The following is a 5,620-nucleotide window of genomic DNA, read 5'->3' as shown; positions in this document are numbered from 1 at the left end:
GTGATCTTGTGGCGCCACTCCCTGGCCGCGCGGCTTCTCCTTACTTGTCTGGTCTTTGTTTTTGTTACTTTCGTTTTGTCCTTGTTATACGTGGACGAAATAGGACAGACGTTGACAACTCCTTTGTCTCTGACCCTGACTCACTTCCCTGACGTTCGGGCTCGAGCCCACAACCTCTCCATAAAAGTCCGTAAGGGACGATGGCGAAAATTCTGCTCGTCCAAGTGGCCTACCCTCCATGTTAGGTGGCCCCGGGACGGAACATTTGACCTCCCAATTATCTTACAGGTTAAAGCAACAGTGATGGATCCTGGGCCACTCGGACACCCGGACCAGGTGGCCTACATAATTATTTAGGAGGATCTGGTCCGAAATCCTCCCTCTTGGGTAAAACCCTTCCTCCATTCCCCTTCCCCATCCCAATCTACCCTCCTTGCCTTAAAAGCCCCAAAGAATCGGAATCCGGACCCGCATAAGCCAGTCCTCCCAGATGAACCCCAGAGGGACCTCGTCCTTCTCGACCCCCTGCCTCCTCCACCTCAAAACCCCCTTCTGGGACCTCCACCTTACGCTTCACCCTTGCCCCCTGTCTTGTCCCCAGCTCTTTCCTCTACCGCCTCGGCCCCTACCCTTTCTCCAACTTCTCCCTCGGCCCCTCCCTCCACCCCGTCTCCTTCTCCAGCCCCGCCCAAACTCACCCCTCGGACGCCGCTGCCGACACCTCCTCGTCTCCGCTTGCGTCGGACTGAGGACCCAGAAGGCCCTTCCACTTAGCAATCCTCCCTTTTTCCCCTCCGTACTGTCACGGTCCAGTACTGGCCCTTCTCTGCCTCTGACCTCTATAACTGGAAGACCCATAACCCTTCCTTTTCCCAAGACCCTCAGGCCCTAACCTCGTTAATAGAATCCATTCTCCTCACCCACCAGCCCACCTAGGATAATTGCCAGCAACTCCTGCAGGTCCTCTTAACCACTGAAAAAGGCAGCGGGTCCTCTTGGAGGCCCGGAAAAATGTGCCAGGACCAGGAGGCCTCCCAACCCAACTTCCCAATAAAATAGACGAGGGATTTCCCCTCCCCCGCCCGGACTAGGACCATGAAACGGCACCAGGTAGGGAGAGTCTCCAAATCTATCGCCAGGCTCTGTTGGCGGGTCTCAAAGGGGCAGGAAAACGCCCCACAAATTTGGCCAAGATAAGAAAGAAACCCCTGAGGAAAGGGAAGCCAGGTCAGCGAAGGAACAGATAGAGCGAGAGGATCGTAAGAACCGAGTAAAGGATAAGCATTTAACAAAAATCCTGGCGGCAGTTGTGAGAGAGAAAGGACCAAGGAGAGAGGAAAAAGCGGAGGCGGCCAAAAGTGGAAAAAGACCAGTGTGCCTACTGCAAAGAACAGGGGACTCGCGGAGGCGTTAAGGACGAAAGAGGGCGCGGCCAACTCCCGGGGGGGACGGCAGGCCGAGAGAGCAGCGCCCAGGCCTGGCGCCGAGCCTGAGCCCGCCGGACGGGAGGCGGCCCCGCCGCAGGCTCGGCTCCGGCCCCAGCCCCGCCAGCATGGCCGGCCGGACCGTACGGGCCGAAACCCGGAGCCGGGCCGAAGATGACATCAAGAAGGTAATGGCGACCATCGAGAAGGTCCGGAGATGGAAGAAGCAATGAGTGACTGTGGGTGACACTTCCCTTCGTATCTTCAAGTGAGTGCCAGTGGTGGACTCCCAGGAGGAGGAGCAAAGGCGGGCAGGTGGCGGGGCAAAGAGATCCCGTGGCCGGGAACGTCGGGGCAGGGGTGCCAGTCCCCGAGGGGGTGGCCCTCTCATCCTGCTGGATCTCAATGATGAGAACAGCAACCAGATTTTCCATTCGGAAGGTTCCCTGCAAAAAGGCACAGAGCCCAGTCCTGGGGGCGCCCCCCAGCCCAGCCGCCCTGTGTCACCTGCCGGACCCCCAGAAGGGGTCCCTGAGAAAGCTCAGCCCCCACGGCTGGGCCAAAAGAAAAATCCCGGGGGGCATAACTGCTGGCAGCACTGACGAACCCCCAATGCTGACCAAGGAGGCCCTGGCAATGATCCAGCAGATGCATGCCTAGACACACTTGAGTAATCGAAAGCTAAAATTACTGATTGAAAAAACTGACTTTCTAATCCCAAAGGCAAGTACCCTCGTAGAACAAGTGACATCTGCCTGTAAGATCTGTCAGCAGGTAAACGCTGGGGCTACCCGAGTGCCAGAAGGGAAACGAACTCGTGGTAACCGCCCAGGAGTCTATTAGGAAATAGACTTCACAGAAGTAAAACCTCACTATGCTGGATATAAGTACTTACTGGTGTTTGTAGATACCTTTTCAGGATGGGTAGAAGCCTACCCCACCCGGCAAGAAACGGCACACATAGTAGCCAAAAAAAAAAAAATTTTTGGAAAAAATCTTTTCTAGATTCGGACTTCACAAGGTAATTAAGTCAGATAACAGGCCGGCCTTCGTTTCTCAGGTAAGTCAGGGGCTCGCCAGGATATTGGGGATTAATTGGAAATTACATTGTGCCTATAGACCCCAGAGCTCAGGACAGGTAGAAAGAATAAATAGAACAATAAAAAAGACCCTTACTAAATTGACCTTAGAGACTGGTTTAAAAGATTGGAGACGCCTCCTCTCCTTAGCTCTGTTAAGGGCCCGGAATACACCTAACCGTTTTAGGCTCACTCCATATGAAATCCTCTACGGAGGACCTCCCCCTTTGTCAACCTTGCTTAATTCCTTCTCCCCCTCCGATCCTAAGACTGACCTACAGGCCCAGCTAAAAGGACTCCAAGCAGTACAGGCCCAAATCTGGGCCCCCTTGGCAGAACTGTACCAACCAGGACATCCACAGACCAGTCACCCCTTCCAGGTAGGAGACTCTGTCTACGTTAGACGGCACCACACTCAAGGACTAGAGCCTCAGTGGAAAAGACCCTACATTGTTCTCCTGACCACGCCCACAGACATAAAAGTTGACGGAATCTCCACTTAGATCCACGCATCCCACGCCAAGGCTGCTCCAGAGACGTCCGGACCAACACCACTTAAGACATAGAAACTCCGACGCTCCGCGGACCCGCTCAAGATAAGACTCTCTCGTATCTAACTCCTTGCTTATTGTTTGCCCTTCTTCCCTGCGCCGTCTCTAGTGTAGTTTTTGACGCTAACCCCCCACCGGCCATTTAGCCTGACCTGACAGATAATTAATTTTAATAATCAAGAGGTCTTAAATAAGACCTCCGAGAATACTCCTATAAAGACAGTTTCCAGACCTCTATTTCAACCTAAAAAAAAAAAAAAAAAATAGCAGGAAAGATAAAAGACACAGGCCCCCAGTTTACTGGTCCCACAGGAGTCCTATTAAGGACTCCTCAGGATAGACAAAAATAGAAAGGACAGGCTAGAAAAATGTCCATCAGCCGGAACAGGTTTTATGCCTGTCCTGGATGCAGGACAGAACCAATAAGAAAAACTTGTAAAAATCTGACTCACTTGTATTGCAAAAGCTGGTCCTGTGTAACTACTAATAATAAAGAGTAGAAATAGGCCACAAAACCTTAGTATATAACCATGTCCTTTGTCCAGCCCTGTACCACAACCCGATATTCAGAAAATTGCAACCTGGTTCGCATCAAGTTTGAAGATGTGGCAAAATCTGATAACAGATAGATAACAACAAGGTTAATATAAGGTCTCTATTTATACCAGCACAACCCGCCTAAAATTCCCCTCCAAATCAGACTATTAGTCAATCCAGACACTGCCCCTGTTGCAGTAAAGTCAAACCAGGTTTTATTAGAAGCTAGGAAGCCCCCGGTTTCCATATCGGAGAAGCCCCAACTAAAAGCTCCTCAAAGCACTTCCCCGCCCTTAATCTCCCTCACCCTCGCCGACATGTTAAGAATTAAGGTAGCGGCTAGAGTTGAGACCGGGACAGCAGCCCTAGTGCATGGTAACCATCATCTGCAACAACTTAAAGTAGCCATAGATGAAGACCTTAGAGCCATAGAACAATCTATCACAAAACTTGAAGAGTCCTTGACTTCTCTGTCTGAAGTTGTATTACAAAACCGACGAGGACTAGAAATTGTCTTTCTGAAAGAGGGCAGGCTCTGTGCAGCCCTAAAAGAGCAATGTTGATTTTATGCAGATCATTCAAAAATAGTTAAAGATTCTATGGCAAAACTAAAAAAAAGATTAGACAAAGAAAAAAGAGAAAAAATCTCAACAAAGTTAGTTTAAAAATTAGTACAACCAATCCCCTTGGCTTAGCACCCTAATCTCCACCATCTTAAGACCCCTCATCCTGCTCACGCTCATCCTGACTTTCGGGCCATGCATACTCAACCACTTACTCACCCTTATTAAAAATAGATTAAACATAGTACATGCTATGGTTCTGACCTAACAATACCAGACCCTCAGGACTGAAAAAGAGGCTCAAGATTGAGCCTCTGACACAAAAAGAGGAGGGAATGAAACTAGGCCTCATAAAACTTAGAAACTAGGCCTCATAAAACTTAGAAACTAGGCCTCATATAAAAAAAATTAACACCAGGTGGCTCTGGATAGAGTCCCACCCTGCCTCGATAAGGACCCACCCTGATAGGGTCCCACCCTGCCAATTCCGGGAAACAACCTCATGGGGTCCCACCCTGCCAATTCCGGGGGTCCCACCCTGCCTCGAAGTTCCCGGAATCAACAACTCCAGAAAAAAAACCTCATAAGGTCCTGCTCTAACCAATTAGCGTAAGACATCTTGCTCAGGCCATAGCTAGACCCAATCATTTTGCGCCTTAAGCTTTGTTTAAATTTCGCGCCATAAGCTGTGTTTGAACTTGTGTTTGCCTATATAAACAGCCTGTAACAAGCAGTCGGGGTCCCAGGGCCAACTTAGAGCTTGGGACCCTAGCGCGCTAGTAATAAATAACTCTCTGCTGTGAATCTCGTGTCGGTGATCCTTCGCGGCGACCCCTGCCCAGGAAGGAATCGACAGTTCGGTTCCAACACCTTTCCAGGGTGCGTAACCACCCATGGACCTCTGCTTATCGGATTAGTTACGCTCACTAATGTAGCAGTCCTGCACCTGTTTTCCTGCCTTTCTTGACCACAAAGAAAGGGGTCCAGGCTGCTGAATTCTAGTGGTCCTTTACCAGCATGCCCAACATTGCCTTTGTGCTCAGGGGTGAGTCCTAGAGTTGGGCTGGGTTCCTGAGTATTTCATAACAACCCAGCTGCCCATCAAGATGCATTCCCATAAACAACAGTTCTTATGCAAATTCGTTTCAGAGAGGGTGTAGCTAACCTTTTGAGTCAGGTTTGAGATAGTCTTTTGATTCTGTAAGTACTTTAAGGCTCAGCTGAGTGCAAATAGCTCACGTTTGAGGAGATCAATTATTAGGGAATTTTTCTAACTCTGCTTCCACAAGAGTCTCCGTATCAATTACTGAATACCCATTGTGGTTTTTACCTCAATCACCAGGGAGGAACCATCTATCGTCCTGTCCTGAGGGGAGTTCCTCCTAGGTCTGCTCAGACCTTTGTATGGTAATTAAGATTTAAATCCCCTGTTAGGAAATCTGCAGGGTTAAGGGAATTATCAGTGG

The 5,620-nt window shown here is 49.9% G+C and overlaps 1 pseudogene; it reads left to right on the top strand.

Moving 5' to 3' along the window:
- The first annotated feature begins 1,477 nt into the window (after positions 1–1,477).
- LOC126950831 (B-cell CLL/lymphoma 7 protein family member C-like) lies at positions 1,478–2,084 on the top strand (annotated as a pseudogene).
- The last annotated feature ends 3,536 nt before the right edge of the window (positions 2,085–5,620 follow it).

This window comes from Macaca thibetana, chromosome 3, assembly GCF_024542745.1.
Source record: "Macaca thibetana thibetana isolate TM-01 chromosome 3, ASM2454274v1, whole genome shotgun sequence".
NCBI lineage: Eukaryota > Metazoa > Chordata > Mammalia > Primates > Cercopithecidae > Macaca > Macaca thibetana.
This window is presented reverse-complemented; position numbering and strand designations above follow the sequence as displayed.